This window comes from Lygodium microphyllum, chromosome 18 (assembly GCF_053477565.2).
Source record: "Lygodium microphyllum isolate KBCC chromosome 18, Lygodium_microphyllum_v1.1.10, whole genome shotgun sequence".
NCBI lineage: Eukaryota > Viridiplantae > Streptophyta > Polypodiopsida > Schizaeales > Lygodiaceae > Lygodium > Lygodium microphyllum.
The window spans coordinates 57,614,981-57,633,775 of NC_141152.1; the positions used below are offsets into that span (position 1 = coordinate 57,614,981).

Sequence of the window (18,795 nt, forward strand, 5' to 3'; positions counted from 1 at the left end):
GTTTCACTCGGCTACAAAAAATATTTAGAGCTCTTGCATGTGGTATTTAGAAATTGTTAGCATTTGCCTTGAAACAACTTATCTTACAAAATAATGTCTTAAAGAACGTTGTGTTGCACCATACATCCAATCTCAACTTTTTTACTGTAACATTAGAATCTAAAAGCTCAAGGTCAATCTTATTATCATGTTGTTACCATTTGTTCATTTGTAATCAAGACGAGTTTTGATTAATTGTTGATTAATTGATGGGACTTTAGGTGCAAGAGAGCAAGGGACAAAATACCTTAGGGAAAATTTAAAGAAGTTTTAAGTATGTAAGCAATTAGAAGGGACCATGTTTTTAGGGAGAACCATCTCTGTAGATGAGATAACTAGAAAAACCATCATTGGAAGCTTGAAGGATCATTGAGGCAACCTTGAGTCCTTAAGATTAAGGTGTGTTCTTTTGGGATGTCTACATTGAGCATAGAGACAATTGTGGAAGTTTGCTAGCATTGCCCTTTAGGGCATGTGCTATTACAATTGTGCAGTGACAAGATGGTGCTTCTCTAAAAACTTTTCCCTAGTTAGCTAGAGTTAAGAGCAACTTCACATGCCCTTGGGTCCCCAATCATGGATACAATGGACATAGAAATAGATGTCAAGAACAAATTTTCTATGTTTCACTTTAGATGCTTTGGCCCATTATTTTGCAATATATGTATAGTGAACGCTTATTTTGGCAAATGGTGGAAACTATTATGAGTTTTAAGCTTTCAACCTTACAAATAAAGGTTTTGATGGGCTATATAAAGTTGACCTCGTTTCTAATTGCTTGGAGCAATGGTGGAGAAATATATGGTATCCATGAAGACATTAAGGTATTATTTTATCTATTTCACATTTGCATTGGTATTTCTATTATGTATTGGCTAAATTGCTCCTTAGAAGACTTACGAATAGGTTTTCCTAAACTTACGCAAACGTATACATTGTTGCAAACTTTTTAATGAGTAAATAAGCCCATGCATTTTTTTCCACTTTGCTTAAAGCATATTTATGAGAGAGAGAGAGAGAGAGAGAGAGAGAGAGAGAGAGAGAGAGAGAGAGAGAGAGAGAGAGAGAGAGAGAGAGAGAGAGAGAGAGAGAGAGAGAGAGACTTTCCTTATCCATTCCTTTTTACATTGTATATAAAGGAGGCATCTTTACCTAGAGAGATAGCTTAGATGGCATGGTATCTCACCTCACCATTATTCAATGTGTATGCATTTTTACCTCCATACTTTCAGCCCCACACAAGTTACGTAGTTCTTTAGATTTAAGAACTAATGTAGTGAAAGACAAATGGAATTGAGGCTTTAGTGTTTACCAATATATCTAGTACTTCACACTTGGAAAAATATGAGCATTATGTTCAAAAGGTGTGGTGTAATTGACTAGGGATTGTACAACAATGATTACACATTTGGGAGATTAATACAAAAGATTCTTTCATGCTTTAAAGTGAGCATTGTATGTTACCAAGATTCTAAACAACACAGACAATAATATGTGTTGACAATTTTGATGGTTTTTGTCAGCATATTTATATCTATTTATAGAAAAGAGGTAAACATATTTCTCGAACCTCCAAATATTAGACCAAACCTATACAATAAGTTTTGGGAGGTAGCGGATGAATTGAGAGTGAAAAATATATTTAAAAACCATGGAAGATGGCATCCATGATTTTTACCATTTCTTGAAGACCCTTTGATGCTAATGCATTGTAGGTGGAACCTATTGAATTACTCGACCCTTTCATGTTAATGAAGTATACCAACTATCCTCTCCAATTTATACTACTATAAATTTATCATTTGTTGTCAAACAATGATATGGAACTATTGCGTATACATCCACTCGAAAAACTTTATGCTTGGGATGCACACTGACTTGTTAGCACAAAGCATTGTATTATTGAACAAAAGGTTTCTAGTGGGTGCACGTAGGCCATCACACACGTGCGTGCATGTGTGCGTGCGCGTGTATTCTGGCACATGTAATGAATTGTGATTTTGTGCTTTGCATGGGTTAACACAAAGTTCTAGTTATACCTTATAGGCAATACTTTAGAGTGACAATAGTTTTGTTGGCCCCCTTACCCTACTCCTTTAGGATAACAATATTTAGCAAGAGTCAAGTTGCCAACAAAGCATAGACGGCCATCATGTGTGCGAAGGCCAATGAGGGCCGAAAGAGAGAATAACTCTAACACACCTGGAGTATAAAGAATGGTGTGTAGACTCATGGACCTGGAGCGAGTATAAAGACGTTGGGAAACTTGCCATGGTCACCGCAGTGAAGTCGAGAGAGGGCGAGGGACCAGGTGGATGGAGGTCGAATAACATTTGGACCTAGGGCGAGTATAAAGAAATTGGGCTCGTTGCCATGCCATCGTGGTGAAGCCAAGAGAGAGGGCGAGGGACCGGGCAGATGGCTTTGATAAACTTGTGGACCTGGGGGAGTATAAAGATACTATCGGGGGCACCTGCCATGGCCACCGTGGTGAAGCCAAGAGAGGGCGAGAGGGACTAGGTGGATGGAGACTCAAGACTCGTGGACCTAGGCTGAGAACAAGTATGATGGTATGGCCCTCAAAATCCTGTGCGGGGCACTCCCACGACCTTGTCTAAGCTCCCAATGAGCACTAGACCTGTCGCACTGCATCATGACTTCACTAACTCAACATGTCACATCACGAACTCAACACGATACGGAATGTGTCACAAAACTCAAAGAATATAGGCTAGTTTGGAGAATAGCCTATCTTGAGGGCAGAAGCTCATATTCATAGCAAGGAAGCATTTATAAGGTAAGCCGGAGGCACAGCAAGGGACCATGTCATGGGTGAGGGAGTACCTCTAGCTCCCTCATCCCCCAGTGTCGAGTCATATTGGTAACATGTGCGTTGTGAGTGAGCTGCAATGCGGGGGAGGGATATCAAGGCATGACGGCATGTGATGCAACACAACACGGAGGTTGCATGTTGTGACACGATGGCATCTTCTTGGCATATCTTCTAAGTTGACTTTTGTTGCATGTTCCAGACGCGATGCAGTGCTGCATGCTCGCAGACCATGTTACTTGTGTGGATTCTAACGTTGCGGACCCATGGGACTAGGGAGCCACCGTGACACTTGGTATCAGAGTAGGGGGCTGGACTGCCTCGACCAAATAGAGAACCTTGCACGTCAGGAGGCAAAAATGATGGTTGCTCCATGTGGCACAACCACCTTGGAGGAGGGGGGGAGACATGGGGTTGCCCAAGCCTGACACTCCCTTCCCTCATAGAAGGCTTAGCCATTCATGGGGTGCGATTTGAAGCTAATGTATGATGGAAATTGGGTTATGAAATTATGGGTTAGGTTTCATGAGTAAAAATGCCCCTAAATCAATAAAAACTCTCAATATAGATTATACTTGTGCTCATCTCTATCTTTTCTTTCTTTTTCCTCTTGCTAAATTCTCATAGCCAAAGATCTAGTATCTTCTCACCACACTTGCAAATTTCCTTGATATCTTTAGTGTACTTATGTAAAACTAGCTAGGTTGAGGGTTTGGATATGAGATTCCCACTAAATGAAGATGTGGTTTATAAAGGGGATATAATGCAATTGAGTCAAACATTTGCAGTTTATATGCAACAATAAGTAGCAAACAAGAAGCCGCAAAAACTTTGAAAGAATAGAGGATTCAATAATAGAAAGAGTTGAATGAGTTACAAATGAATTGGGTCTCTTTGATAGGTGGGATATAACCGAATATCTCAGAATCTATGATAGGGAGATGTAACTATGAGGTGTCCCATAAGACCAGAGGATGGTATATTTTGAATGGATTGTAAAAAAGAAAAATTGAGATGTAGGTTCAAGACATACGGTTGAAACATGGTTCAACCTAGGACCATGCCAAGCATGTTCCTAGAAAAAATATCATAGGCTAGACCTAGAGCAAGACGATGGTCTAGAGATTGAGTAGGATGAACTTGGGGATTTTTCTATTGCTTCCTTGGATGATGTTTGGGATGCTACGTTAACTATGAATGCAATTGATGCTTTGACTAAGGATGGAGATGATACATTAATTGTGAACACAAATGATATATTGTTTGAGGAAGCACAAGATATGCATACTTTGTTTTATGATGCAGATATGCTATCTATCGATGTTTTGACAATGTGTGCTGATGCTACGCTGATTAAGGATGCAAAAAATATGCTGATTTGATTGAAGATGATGATGTGATGGTTGCAAATGCTATATAATCTAATGTATGGGTAGAGTGCATAGAAAAAATTGAGATGGCATCACCACTTATGCTTATTCCAACTATTGCACATGTATCGAAATGCTTTCAAGAAGATTGAAAAGATGATAAAAAGTTAGTAGGATGTAAGGAAAATATGCGTGGTATTTGTGATCATATTTCTTTGTGGGTTGAGGAAACTTTAGAGGGAATTTGTGGTTCACATGATGAGCATTAGCCTATGTAGCTATTGCATGTGCCAGATAAAGATGCTCTTCAAGGTGTTTTACTTGTTCCAAATGCTATGGAGTTTTGTTTCCCTATGGATGTATAATGCCAGCTATAAAGCTACAGGGGGAGAAAATACTTCACATGCATTTCTATTTTTATTGTAGGGCATGTAGACATAGATGTTGGATACAAGGACAATATTCTTTTATGTATATGATGATAGGACAAATGTCTATCAAAGTGCAAGTTGATGATGATGATATAGTGGCTACATTCTAGGTGAGGAGTACAAGCATTTCCAAACTTCCATAAACAAAAGTAATACCATTCTTGATTTGCAAATTTGATATCTATGGTGATAATAAAAGAGAACTTGGATCTTGTGGCAACTTCATCACAAAGCAAGAATAATTCAAAAGAGATGCTTTACTCTAGCACAATTAGAGGTAGAGGTGGTGGTGCTAGAGGCCAAGGTGGTGGCTATTATTGGCAAAGCTAGGGGTAGTCTTATGACTTGCAAGAGTAGTCATCTAGAGGTTATAAAGAACAATCTGTAGGTAAGGGGAACGGTAGAGGACATGGTAGGCAAAACAAAGGTTATGATAACATGGAATGCTACAATTTTGGCTAGAAAGGTCATATTGCATTATGACTATCTAGAAAAGGAAAAAAGTAAAAATAACAATTATTTGTCAAGCAACAATTATGTTGATAATTAGAAGTCTATTATTATGCAATACATGATAAACACAATAATAAGTACAAATGCATTAGCAATGATTGATGATATGGTATTTGAATTTAGGGGCCCTTGACTATATGATGTCTCATGGAAAATGATTTAGAGAGATGAAAGTTTGTGAAATGCATGCACTTAGTTTTGGAAAACATGTGGCAATATAACACATCCTATTGCTCATGTTGGAAGTGTCCCATTATCTATGTAGGATGGAAAAGTTAAGTATTTAGTTTATGCATTGCATGTGCTTTGAGTAGGGATTGCAAGTAAAATTTTATCAAGATGGCTGCTTTATGGAAGATTTCAAGGATAGAAGTAAGCTAATTGCAAAAGGCAAGCATGTGGATAGAATATTTACCCTAGACAAAAATATGCTCAAGGTTAAAGTTGCTTTATTTACATAGGGTGCAAGAGTTCTGGTTAATATTGATATTGACATAAAAATATTGGTCATGTAAATGTGCAACGCTTGAAGATATGTAGTCATATGAATTTTTGACACGCTTTCCTTAGTTTAGAGTGCCAAATATGTAGAAAGTTTGAAAAGCATGTCAATTTTGAAAACCACTATCAATGTTTTTAATAAATATAAGGAAGATGTGCTCACTACCCTAAACATAGCTAAGCACCTCATCCCTATTTTCAAGACCCTACATAGGAAGATAAGTCAAAATCATAATCCTATAGATTTACAGCTTCAAGCCTTGATGCACACACTTTTTGTAGTAATCTCTTTTACTTTACCTTAATATAAAATTTAAATTATCGAACAAAAAGAGTTTTTAGCCATAAATAACCGACACTACTAAGTATAACATAAGACAAGAAATATAGACCACAAGCCCAACATAAGAAAATATGCATCCAGAAGCACAACCACACAAAGAAATTTCAAAGTGATAAGATTGCACTCTAAAAGCCATGCTTGATTGTGGCTCTTACACTATTTCTTCCACATGGTCTTTAAGTTTCCCAAACTTGAGTCTCTTTCCCTTTTATTAACCTTGTTTTAAATCAATTTAGTTTGTGCCTTAGAGTGGCTAAGTTAAGAAATGAGTTCTACATGGAAAGTAATAGTATTAAAATGGGTATGGTGGATATATATATGTATCGTGTATTTTGGGCTAGGGTGGTTTTGGAAGCATATAGTGGCTAGGTGCTTCATAAAGCAATAGTATAGTCCATGTGCAATATTTTGATACAATGTAAACTTGTGTGTAGGTCCTCATTTGCAAGAGCCATAAATTCTACTAGTTTTTACCACATATCTGGCCTAGCATGTTGATGGATGCATTGGAAGCATTTTACTTTCCCCCCTCTTGTTTTGATATTGGTGTGCATTGCTTAGTAACTAGAAATCTATATTGGATACTCAACTAGAGACTTTTGGTACTTTTTATTGATCTTTAGTTGTTTATCTTTATTTTGCAAACCCTTTTACATCCAAGTATATTACATAACACCACCTTGGAAAGCAAAACATTCAAATTCAAGCAAAACAATACTAGGATAATCCATAAGAGATATGAGATGAGTATTCATAAACAAATTTTAAAAAATTGAGACAAGTGGAGTATTGTCTAATCATCATAATCATTGAATACATTGTCATATGTAGCCGAATCCACATAAGTTCATGTTTTTGACAAACCCATCACATGCATCTTCCTAGACTTTGTAAACTCAATGTCCTCACCAAACTATGCAATCGGAGGATCCTAGGCTTAAGCTAGAACCAATACATCATGAGTTGATGGCAATTGAGCATGTGTGTAAATAAAAACCTACAAGGGTGCTTGAAGAGAAAGTCAACAATAAGAGACAACATAACCTTTGCAACAAGGCAGCCCCATCCACTATCAAGCTCCCAAGCAATTGGTGCCACATTATCAATGACCTTGAGACAGATATGACAAATAAAGCCACATATGCATGTAGCCCATAGTCCAACCATACCAAAGGAAAATCCGAAGCTAGTCATTGCTACTTAGAGATCCTCACGTAGCATATATCTCCAAATCCAAGCCTTCGCTCAAATTTTTTGATCACCATACCAACCATTGGGGATACAATTAGCTTTGCTGCAATAGTCGCAATGTTGTAGATTAGTTGGAGGAGTGAGCAGCAGTTCGAGGAGTGAGAGTGAGAGAGAGAGAGTGAAAGTACGATTCAATTTGAGTGTACCAACAATGTGTTGGTGCACAAAGAATAAAATGTTTTTAGACTTAGGGCATATAAGGGTGCATTCACATGTACAATTGAATAATGTGCGTGTACTATACAGGGAGGTGAAAAGGGGCCTTTATCCCAACAACCTCCCACTTAAACCCTAACCAACTCCCACTAGTTGTATGCAATGCTCATGCTGACCTTTGCTTAGACTTTTAGTGAGAACATCTGCACGGTTGTTCTATCTTTTGATTTTGGTCAATGTGATTAGACCATCTTCCAGAATCTGTCTGATAAAGTGATATCACACATCTATATGCTTTGTATGTGACATTCTTACCCAGATACACATCACTCTGGCTATCACATCCCAATACTGTAGTACCCATAGACATGCCGAGATCCTTTGCAAGTCTGCTTAACCATATAGCTTCCTTAGAAGCTTCAGTAGTAGTAGTTGATATGTATTCAGCTTCAGTAGTACTCGGTGCTACGATGTTTTGCAACATGGACTGCTAGAAATGACCCCACCAGCAATTGTAAAGACATACTTACTAGCGGACCTACGAGTGTCCAAGTCACCTGCCACCGTGTCTGCATCACAATAACCCTGCAAACTAAGTGCACCCTACCCATAGCAAATACACATTCTTTGTGTACCCTTTAGGTATCAAAGAATACACTTGATAGCTTCCCAATGTGTTTTGCCAGGATTTGACATAAACTTGCTAACAACTCCCATTGGATGAGCAATGCGTGAATGAGTAGCAACCATAGCATACATAAGAGAGCCACAAGCTGATGCTTGCATAAGGGACTCCCTTCATAGCATTGGCTTCCACGTCATCTTTTGGGCTGTTGGCTTTACTAAGCTTAAGATAAGGAGGTAAGGGTACCCCAAAAAAGCTTAGCTTCAACTATGTTAAATTTGTCCAGTACCTTTTCAATGTACTTTTCTTGAGATACAAACAACAATTTCTGCATTCTATCTCTGCGAATCCTCATGCCCAAAATATGCTTTGCATTCCCCAAATCTTTCATGGAGAAGGCTGATTTTAGTTGATTTTTGAGAGCATCCAAGCTAGTCTTTCTTTTCCCAGCTAGCAACATATCATCCATATACAAAACAAGTATGATGGGGCTGCCATCTGTATCCTTTTTCATGTACAAACAATGATCTGCACGACTGCATGCAAACTCATGAGATAGTATAAAAGTGCCAAATATTTTTGTACCACCATCGTGGTCCTTGCTTCAGCCCATATAGGCTACGTTTTAGTTTACACACCATTTGCTCTTTTCCAAGAACCACAAAGCCCTCGGGCTGTTTCATGTAGATTTCCTCATCAATGTCACCATGCAGAAAAGCTGTTTTCACATCTATTTGGTACAACTCTAATTCTAATACAATAGTGAGAGCAAAAAGCACATGTAGAGTGGTCATCTTCACAACATGTGAGAAGACCTCTTGGAAGTCAATTCCTTTCTTTTGCGCATACCCTTTGGCAACCAATCTTGCCTTGTACTTGGGTTTCCCATCAACTGTCTTTACTTTGTAAACCCATTTTTTTGGAAGAGGGTTTCTTCCTTTGGGAAACGACACAAGATCCCAAGTATGATTAGTGTACAAAGATTTAATCCCTTCCTGCATAGCTAGCTCACACTTACTGCTGAATTGGCATGACTCGGCCTCTTTGTATGTAAGAGGCTCACCCTCATCTATAAGCATCACATAATGCAAGGAGGGGTCAAACCTGTGTGGTTGCCTTCTTACGCATGTAGACCTGCATACCCAAGGATCTACGTTTTCAAGAATTGGGTCTACATTTGGAGGTATGCCATTTTCAGCATGTTGTTAATTTTGTACAACACATTCATTTTCATTACCAACACCTGCATTTTCATAATAAGCAAGTCTATCTTGCTGTCCATGGCCTCCTTGTGCTTCTATTTGTTGTCCATCATCATCTGGCTCAAAAATAACTGGCTGATTCATCAGATTCAACCTGTGGTACAACACCATGAGCCTCATCATCTGAAGTAATAGGTGGGTGAAATTCTGAAATTTGACATTTTTCATATCTTCATTAGAGGCTAAAGTACCTTTCAACAAATTGACCTCATTAAACACAACATTACTACTGCGAATAATTTTCTTGGACCAAGGTAACCACACTTTGTAGTCAAATTCACCCTTATCACCATAGCCCATGAATATGCCTTTGGTGGATTTTGGGTCAAGTTTGTTGCAAATGTGAACCGCGGCTTTGAGTGCCTCTTCCCAAAATTCACGAGGGAGATTAGCAATGGATAGCATGCACCGTACTCTTTCACATAAAGTGCTATTATATCTTTCAGCCACCCCATTTGAAGAAGGGCTGTAAGGAGCCATAAGCTCCCTCTTAATTTCATGCAAGTCACAAAAGGACTTGAATTCAATAGATGTGAACTCACCCCCATTATCAGTTCTCAAGAATTTCAGCTTTCTACCTGTTTGAGTGGTCACAAATGCATGAAAAGTTTTAAAAATAACAAACACTTCACTTTTCTTTTTCAAAGGGTAAACCCAAATCTTTCTTGAATAATCATTAATAAAGGAGATAAAATATTCAGCACCATCCAACGATTTCACGGGCATACTACATACATTAGAATGTACTAAGTCCAAGACGTTGGACTTACGAGAGACACCATAGTAAAATGAAAATTTTATTTGCTTTCCAAACTGACAATCATTACAAAAGTCAAGTTTAGAGCCTTTTCCATCAACCCTTTTCGAAGAGGTAAGGACATCAAGTCCTTTCTAGCTCATATGGCCTAATCTCTTATACCATAACTCCAAATGACAACCAATTTCAGCAACTGCAAGAAACTTGCCATTCAAAGCTTTACAGTGCAAACAATAAAAAGTGCCCTTCTTGGTTCCTTTTGCAATCAACATGGAACCCTTTTTCACTTTCCACAAACTACCACCAAACAGTATAGTGTAACCATGCAAGTCAAGCTGATCAATAGATAGTAAACTCTTTTTGATGCCAGGCACATATCTAACATCTTTCAACACAAGATCTTGCCCATTATCTAAAGACAAGTGTACAATGCCAATCCCATCAATGCTGCAAGCATGGCTATTTCCAAGATACACCTTTCCATAGCTGCCTACATTGAACATAACAAAACACTCCAAATAAGGAGTTACATGGAAAGAGGCACCAAAGTCTACAATACAAGTCGAAGTGACACCATCATCAACTAACAAAAGTGCATCAATCACATCAGCCTTGGTAATCTGCATATCTTGCATATGACATACAAGGATATCATAATCAACTGTACATAATACATCAGCCTTTGTATCCGAAAGCTCCTCTATGACTACATTGGAGGCCACATTGGCCTTTTTCTTGCCTTTGGCTGCCTCAGATACATCTGTCGTATCCTCTTTCTTCTTTTTGTTTCTTGCATATTCTTCTTTGTCTCTTGTTCCTTCTTGTAATATATGTAATCAGGCTTCTTGTGGCCCTTCCGACCACAGTGATAGCAAGTAATGTCACTCTTATCCTTTCCTTTGGTCTTGCTTCTATTTCTCCGTCTAGCATTTACATTTTTCTTTACAGCCCTACCTCTTACATATAAGCTGAGTTGCTGCCTTCTCCACTAGATATACTTCAAATTTCTTCATTCAAGATTGAACCCCTCACCGCATCATATGAGAGATTGGGGTTATGCTGAGAGAAACCACCAAGGTCTCCCAAGAATCAGGTAGTGTCATGATAAAAAAGATCGCCCTCAACTTACCATCGAAATCCAAATTTACATCCTTGAGCTGATTTAAAATGACAGTAAATGCACTCAAAGTGCTCAACTATAGGCTTTGACTAATCCAATCGCATATTCACCAACTTGCGCATTAAATGCACCCGATTAATAGGTGTGGTGATCTCATAGTTAGTTTTTGGCTTCTCCCATATTACATAACCTGTATCTAAACTCTTAATGTCTGTCAAAATGTCATCGGTGACACCCATCTTAATATAAGCCATAGCCTTTTTGTTGACTCTGGCCCAATCTGCATCAGACATTTGTGTGGGTTTATCTTTCTACAAAGCATCCTCAGAATCCTTTAGGAACAGTATGCCCTAGATATGGTCTTTCCAAAGGTCAAAACCATGACCATCAAACCGTTTGCTTTCCATCAAACTCTTGATGTCTGAACTGGAAGAAGTTGCAACCATTTTATCACGAACACAAGAGTAAATGCCATGGATTGTAGAAGCACAAGCTGAACCAGCAAATACACTATTGTTTTTCCTCAAACAGTAATAAATCTCTACTGTTTGTACATGAACCAACCACCACACAAGCAAAAACTGTAGAAATTTACCAAATTCTACACAAAGCCCCAAAATTTTAGGTCCAATAGTGCATAAATGTCAACCAATCTGACCTAGCTGAGCAAATATTTACCAATGAATGAAAAGCCCCAATTTTTCGAGGTCCAATGCCAAGAAATTTTACTCAAAAGAGCGAAATTCCGATAAATTTGGCAAAATCCTCAATTTGATCGAGGTCAACACACACAATGTCTACAATTTCTAACATGAATGTCACTACTAGGCATAGATGGGGTTAAATCTGAGAAAAGCCCAAAATTTTTGGGGTCGAATTTGCACAGAATTAACAACTGTGCTTTCACGCACGAACTCCTGTCAGTGGAAGGGAATGAGAGACATTTGGAATTTCAGTCTTAAAAAAAAGAGATTTTTGTTTTAAAAAAAAACAAACAAAACAAAAGGGGTCCCTAGACCTACTGTTCAGGTCCATGACCTATCATGCGTCATGTCGCCTACTCGTGTTGGCACCTAGTCCTTGGCGTGTCGCATCTGGTGCCCGCGTGCCTTGCAAGTTGCGACTGCTGGTCGTGCTAGCGCCCACTGCCCCGTCGCCATTGGTTTGCAATGTTGCACCTGCCCAACCAATCGTGGCACCTGCTGGCACATGCCTACTACCTCATGCCTGCTATTGCCCGTCACCACGTAGCCTGATTGACTGCATGTCACACGCTCAACAACTGTACATCTGCCTATGGCCTTGTTCGCAAGCAGACTGTTGCCTGTCAATTAGTGGTATCGGGAAGCACGCACAATCTGCGCTCTAATACCAGTTGTAGCTCAAGTAGAGTGAGCAACAGTTCGAGTGAGTGACTGTGAGAGAGAGAGAGAGAGAATACGATTATATTTGATTGTACCAACAATGTGTTGGTACACAAAATAAAATGTATTTATACTTAGGGCATATAAGGATACATTCACATGTACAACTGAATAATGTGCATGTACTATACATGGAGGTGAAAAAGGGCCTTTATCCCAACAAGCAAGAGGTGTCAAAACAAGATAGGGCCATCACCAAGTCGAGGGAATCGTGACGAATAGGAAAAAGGGTTCAACATCATTACTATATATGATTTAGATTAACTCCACCATATCTTGTAGTGTACCCTAGTAGATGAGCCCCACCGCATTGAACATGTATCTACTCCAATGCCAAGAAATCCAATGTCATGGGGTACTATGCTTCTCCATCAAAACACTTGTAGCTGCATTTAATCACAACACATCAATAATATCCCATGCAACCTATATGGCAGTGGGAATTACACTTAAGAGTCTCCTAAGGCACACAATCTTGTTCATAATCTCTTTGAACATATTAGCTCCAAGAATATACTTATAAATGGAAGGCAAACATGCCATTAACAATTTATATATGAGTATATTGTGTATCTATGTGTACAATTACAACCTAACACTAAAACAACCTCCATGCATACCTTAATCCAATGCAATCCTTTACAACCCGTATCATATAATATTTTAATTTAATATCCCCACCAAATTCAAAATATCATAGCAACAATGACTACACACATAGATACAAAGAACAAAATGTTTTTGGGGATAATTACTTTGCTCGCTCTCCTAAGAAAATACCTCTTGAGTGACACATAACACAATAATAATTGTTGGACCTCCATATCACCATCATCCTTGCTGACCAGTGTGTCATCAGATAAGCAAGCAAACACCCATATTCACATTTAATCAAGAACTCAATAAGGCCATGCATAGTGGCTGTGCTGGAAGATGCAATCATTGCATTAAGCAAGTACTTTCAAAGTAATTTGCATGGCACAATACTTTATCTTCCACTAGGTACTAAGAGTTCATATTGTAACTACTAGAAAATTTGCCTTCATTATGCTAGCGATGGAATGCAGAAAGAATTACTTCTCTTGTGGACAAGCTTCAACTAGACTTCCAAATGATAATCACCATCTTGCTTATACTCTGTGTAATACATGTAAGAGCTCAAAAGTCAGTCAAAGATGTTAACAGCAATTACTTGTTCTTGCTTAGTAGCAGACAAATTACATGTTTTCGCGAGTGTTTCAAAAGCATATCTGCAAGTGTCACCTCAAAAATCCATTCTTCAAGGACCTCCTCCGCCGTGCAGTCTCAGTGCAGTCTGCCTCTTCAAGATATGCAGTGCCATCATGGAAAGAAACACTCACACCGATAGTTGTAATTACCTCAAAATACCAATCAATTTCAAGAGATCAAGATACATTGATTTTCCTGGGGAGGTCAGGTAAAGCTTGATACAAAGGGAGTGGAACAGACTCTAAAGTCTTCAAGTACAGAGATCTAATGTTCTTCCATTTCTTAGGCACTGTGTGGGCAAGGCCACTGATAACAGCATGGACATTATCAGCAACCTCAGCTTGGGCTTGCGAGAGCCGTCCAACCTTCACTACGGAGCAGGTGCCCCCTTTGATATACAGAAAAGTAGAGCCGCATGCAGCCTCAATCTGCTGCTTCCAATCTTTTTTATTGAGATCAACAGGTATGGGGTGCTTTTTCTTCTTGAAGAAACTCTTACCTAGAACCTTGGGCAACATGGGGAGCATCCGTGCGGAGCCGGGACAGGCCAATGACCTTGGCAATGGGGATGTTCTCGGCAGCGAGCCGCTGCTTGGCTTCGGCCTTGCGGTGGGGGGTCCTGCGGTCATCGACGAAGAGGCAGGCCTCATGCGTACCGTCAAGTGCGAAGATTGGGTGCGGGATTGGGATGCGGTAGGGGTTGGTCCTGCAGAGCTCAGGCATCTTCTTGAGAGAGATCACAAGGTAGAGGAGCTGGTCGTCCTCGAGTAAGAGGGGTCTCTCTCTCTTCAATTTCCTGGAGTGTTCCCATTTGAACAGGGAATCAACAGCCTTGGCCACCAGGTCCCTCGGCACACGCTCTGCAGGGGAGCCCTTCTCGGCCTCTGCTGCTTCGGCCATGATCAAAACCTCTCTCCGTGCCTTGCCTGTCTGTCTTCGTCGTCTCGTCCTCCTATTCCCTTTCCCTCTCCCTCTCCCCTCTCTCTCTCAATCTCGCTCGCTCTCTAGGGTAACAAACACGGTTGAATGAAGTCCTCCTCCCTCAGGACTTAAGGACCGACCCGTAATCTACCTGTCAAGTCATTATGTAACTTGTCTAGTCATACCATTCGCACTACTAAAATTCTTAAACGCCAAAATATTTGATAATACTAATAATGGTTCCCAATACAATTAATTCAGAAAAAAGCTACCATTTTAGGTCTTTTTCTCTTAATATTAATAATGGTCCCAACTCAAAGAAAAGCTACCATTTAGGTCCTTTTTTCTTATTTGCCAAATTTGACATTAGTGGTTACAAACCCAACCGTATTTTTAATAACACCCCTCACTAATTTAGGCCCTTGCCTACCTTTCATATTCTTGCATTATGGAAAATTTTAAGTTATACAAGAGCACCTCTGTGTCTCTTAGAGTTGTGATGTGCACAAGTCAAGAGTCAACATAGTCAAGAAAATAGCGTGTGGTTGACTTGAGTTAACCACATATCCAACAAAAACGAAACTTGTGCTAATAAATAGAGTAGCATCAAAAATAGTGAGTACTGCAATAACTAGCAAAAGTATCAATGATATGAAAGACGACCATTGGTAGCACAACCACTCTCTTCCCATAAAGGTATCTTCTCTCTCTTGCTCAAGTAGATTTAGTGGCTTTATACAACCAAGTCTATTCAGTTGATTACTTGCGGGCAGACTATTAAACTTTAAGCTAATGGTTCGACCACTAGTCAATTACTTGTGTGTGTTGGGGCTCTTATCCTGAATCTCCCTAGCCTTGACATGCATATCTCATACTCTTTGGCCATGTCCTTTAGATTTGACCTCTAAAGTTGCAAATACCACCTCTTTCTCTCTTACTCTTACTTTGTTTGGTCTTGACATAAATATCTCACCCAAGGGACAACTACATATATTTCTTATTAGAGGCCAACTTATCTATGCCATGCTTTCTATCCCAATATCTTTACACACATTGGTACACAACGTGTAATTATGGGACAAACATAGAGGAAAAAGGTATGTGAGAATTGCATGCTTTTAATGTGTTTGAGATGAGATTGTGTCATAACACATTGCATTTAGTACATTTTCAAATGAGACCATCATAACATATTGCCCCTAAATTGTACAAAAATTCAAGCTTGAGCATTATATAAAATGTGAGAAATGATGCAACAAAGATGTCATACATATGTAGGTGCCTTGCCTTTAGTGAACACAGAAGTTATAAAAAGATCAATTAACCTCCCAACCACTTGAGACGATAGCCTCTTTTAGCAGTGCACTAGTATCTTTAGGCAGATCCATATACTATTTTTAGATCGACTTTTAGTAAGTCTATTCACATTGATTGTATATCCTTTGACCCTTTGGTCCATATACCCTTGTGCCCTAATGTAGGCTATTTCATGATCCCTTAACCCCATCAACACCTTAACATAGTGGTCAATTACTTGCCATTAGCACTATGGTTGAGATAATCCTATGGACCATGCTTGCTTAGGACCCTTATCCTGACTTTATTCTCCCCCTTTGGAAGAGTTTTCATCCTTGAAAAAAAAAAAGTGTAAAATCGCTTTTTAAGTACAATAATGTTCTCCCAAGTAGAGCATTCTTCAAGTCTACCTTTCCACTTGACCAAAACTGATTTGTCAAACATGATGGTGTATACAATGCTCATGGAATTCCAAGATTTGTTTTGGCTCATGAGGTTGAACTAATGTTTTAATAATTTATCCTAATGCTCCTTGGTCCACCAAACGATCATCATTACTAAGTTACCTTCACAATTGGCTAACATGAAAGACTGGATGGACTCTATTAGAGAATGGTAGATCTAATTTGTATGCAATTTCACCAACACATTTAAGGATTGTAAATGGGCCACAATACCTTTGAGATAAACTTAGGAATTGGTACAGACTTTAAACTTCTTGAATGTCCTAGAACACGTAAGTAGACCTTATCACCTTTTTCAAAAGTGACCATATGTCTAGATTCATCTACATATTTCTTATAACAGTCTTGAGCTTGCTTTAATATTCAAGCATGTTACTTTTAGCATATCAAAATGATCTTGAAGAAAGTCCTTGATATGTTGGATTTTCTAATTGGCTAATCCCACCGTAAGTGCTGATTAAGGTTGAAATCCATACACAAGCATGAATGGACTAAACCCTATAGTTGCATGCTTAGCATTATTGTAAGCAACCTCTAATATGGGTAAATAATCTTCCTAATTAGATTGTTATTTTCTTACATATGCTTACAACATATCTTCTAGAACTTTCTTTACCCCCTCAGTTTGCCCATCCATTTGAGGATGATTTGTGGTACCAAGATTAAGCATTGTATCTAGCTTGTTGTATATAGCTCGCTAAAAATGGCTATTAAACTTTTGATCAAGATCGTTTAAGATATTGGTTAGAAATCCATAGAGCCAACAAATATTCTCTACGAATAGCGAGGCTAATTCAGGAGTTTTGACAATCATCTTTATTGGAATAAATCTAAACATCTCAATGAGTCTATCTACTACTACCCAAATGGCATCATGACTACGATTTGTAATAGGAAGTCCAACAATAAAATCCATAGAGATATTTTTGCACTTGCCATTAGGAATCACTAATAAAGGATGTATGAGCTCATCTACCTTCAGGTGCTTGGCTTTATTCACTTGACAATTTTGACATTGAATAACATATTATTCTACATCCTTATGCATTCTAGGCCAATAAAAGTGTCTACTTACATGTGCATAGGTCTTTCTTATCCCTGGTTGACCTGCACTAGGACTATTGTGATAGTCATAAAGAAGTTGGCACTGCATATCTAAGTCCAAGGGTACACATATTTGACATTTGTGAAGCATGTATCCATAAACAATGGTAAAGTTTTTCCATCGATGGAGCTCATCATTGATAAGAGAGGAGCCCTTTGTGGAATTCACATCTTGCGCATGAGTTTGTGAGGGATCCCTTCTTTAACCACATTCCACATTTTTTCATAAGACAGATCATGCTCACATTTGCCTCATAAATATTCTAATAGATCACTCTTCAATATTGTAAATGAGAGAGTGTTAATCTCAGGCATTCTACTTAGAGCATAAGCTACAACATCATTATGTACCCTTGCGATACCACAGTGTTAACCTTAGCACAAGAAGAAAGCAAAAAAAGTGGAAAAGCGCAAGTTGGGACCTGAAAGAGGTGGTCCAAGAGGAAATCGGACACAACGGAAGAGACAGGATGGAGAATGACTAAAAGCACAAGGGTGACCTAAAAAATCAAGTCAAAGGCAAAAGCACATTTTTAAATGCAAGGCGCCCCTAAAACTGTTGTAAAACAGCCCCAAGCTCTCTCTTGTGCAAATTATAAAAGGTAGATGGGCATAGGTAAGAGAGAAGGCAAATAGAAGGCACATAGAAGGAAATGGAAAAATTACCTTGCCAACAAATTCAAGCTTGAGCGCTTGCGCGCCTCAAATCAAGCATTGAAGTAAGGGTTTCATCCCCGAATCGGAGCTTGAGTTAGAAACAAGGTTTTGGATTTTTAATATGTGCTACAAGTAAGTATTTTTGGTTTTTGATGATTAGTTGAGTGGGAGAAATCATTTCAGTACTTTGCTTTTGATTTTTGTTGCATTTAGAGTAGGTTAGGATTGAGAAATCGGAGTGGAAAGCTTAGGGTTTGCTGATGTAAAACATGCCCAAACAAGGCATAACCAGGGAAAAAATGGAAAAAATGAGTGCTTAGGTGTGTTGGAATCGCAAGGGGAGTGATCGAGAAGGCCCAGACAAGGGTGTAAGACCTACCTTGGGAGGCAAGGAAAAGCCTTGTTTGCAATCCTAGCAGAGAGAGAGAGAGAGAGAGAGAGAGAGAGAGAGAGAGAGAGAGAGAGAGAGAGAGAGAGAGAGAGAGAGAGAGAGAGAGAGAG

General features: G+C 38.9%; 1 pseudogene; it reads right to left on the minus strand.

The window, feature by feature from the left end:
• Nucleotides 1–14,016: 14,016 nt before the first annotated feature.
• Nucleotides 14,017–14,878, minus strand: LOC148020917 (uncharacterized; annotated as a pseudogene).
• Between the last annotated feature and the right edge of the window lie 3,917 nt (nt 14,879–18,795).